The 1,036-nt window shown below is 39.8% G+C and overlaps 1 pseudogene; it reads left to right on the forward strand.

Moving 5' to 3' along the window:
• The first annotated feature begins 276 nt into the window (after positions 1-276).
• On the forward strand, positions 277-1,033 carry LOC112616909 (annotated as a pseudogene).
• Positions 1,034-1,036: the final 3 nt, after the last annotated feature.

Consider the following 1,036-nt stretch of genomic DNA (forward strand, 5'->3'; position numbering starts at 1 on the left):
GATGCATAACTAAATGAAAAATTTAAATCTGGATTCTCTATAGAAATAACATGTCCAGAAATAATTTTTTCAAAGTATTTTATAGACAGCTTCTAGTCTAAAGCAGCAGCCATCTCTCTTCATTATGATAGCCACATAAATGTTTTGTTCTCTCAAAAGAAAGCTGAAAGAAGCCACAAATTTTAACACTGCTTTTTTTCTACTAAATTTTCAGATATTCCCAGTTTACCAACACAAGCATCTGTATGTTTCATTGCAGAGCCCTATGAATGAATCATGTCCATTATCAACACATCATATGTTGACATCACCACCTTCTTGGTTGGGATGCCAGGGCTAGAATATGAAGACATCTGGATCTCTATCCCCATCTGCAGCATGGATCTTATTGCAATTCTAGGAAATTTCACCATCCTTTCTATCATCAAGACAGAGCCCTCCTTGCATGAGCCCATGTACTATTTTCTTTCCATGTTGGCTATGTCTGACTTGGGTTTGTCTTTATCAACTCTGCCCACTATGTTAAGCATCTTCCTGTTCAATGCTCCTGAAATTTCATCCAATGCCTGCTTTGCTCAGGAATTCTTCATTCATGGATTCTCAGTACTGGAGTCCTCAGTCCTCCTGATCATGTCATTTGATAGATTCCTAGCCATCCACAACCCTCTGAGATACACCTCAATCCTGACAACTGTCAGAGTTGCCCAAATAGGAACAGTATTCTCCTTTAAGAGCATGCTCCTGGTTCTTCCTTTCCCTTTCCCTTTAAGAAGCTTGAGATATTGTAAGAAAAACCAATTATCCCACTCCTACTATCTCCACCAGGATGTCATGAAGTTGGCCTGCTCTGACAACCGAATTGATGTCATCTACAACTTTTTTGGAGCATTCTGCCTTATGGTGGATTTTTATTCTCATTGCCGTGTCTTACATCCTGATCCTCAAGACGGTACTGGGAATTGCATCCAAAAAGGAGCAGCTTAAGGCTCTCAATACTTGTGTTTCACACATCTGTGCAGTGATCATCTTCTACCTG

Source organism: Theropithecus gelada, unplaced genomic scaffold (assembly GCF_003255815.1).
Source record: "Theropithecus gelada isolate Dixy unplaced genomic scaffold, Tgel_1.0 HiC_scaffold_134, whole genome shotgun sequence".
Taxonomy (NCBI): domain Eukaryota; kingdom Metazoa; phylum Chordata; class Mammalia; order Primates; family Cercopithecidae; genus Theropithecus; species Theropithecus gelada.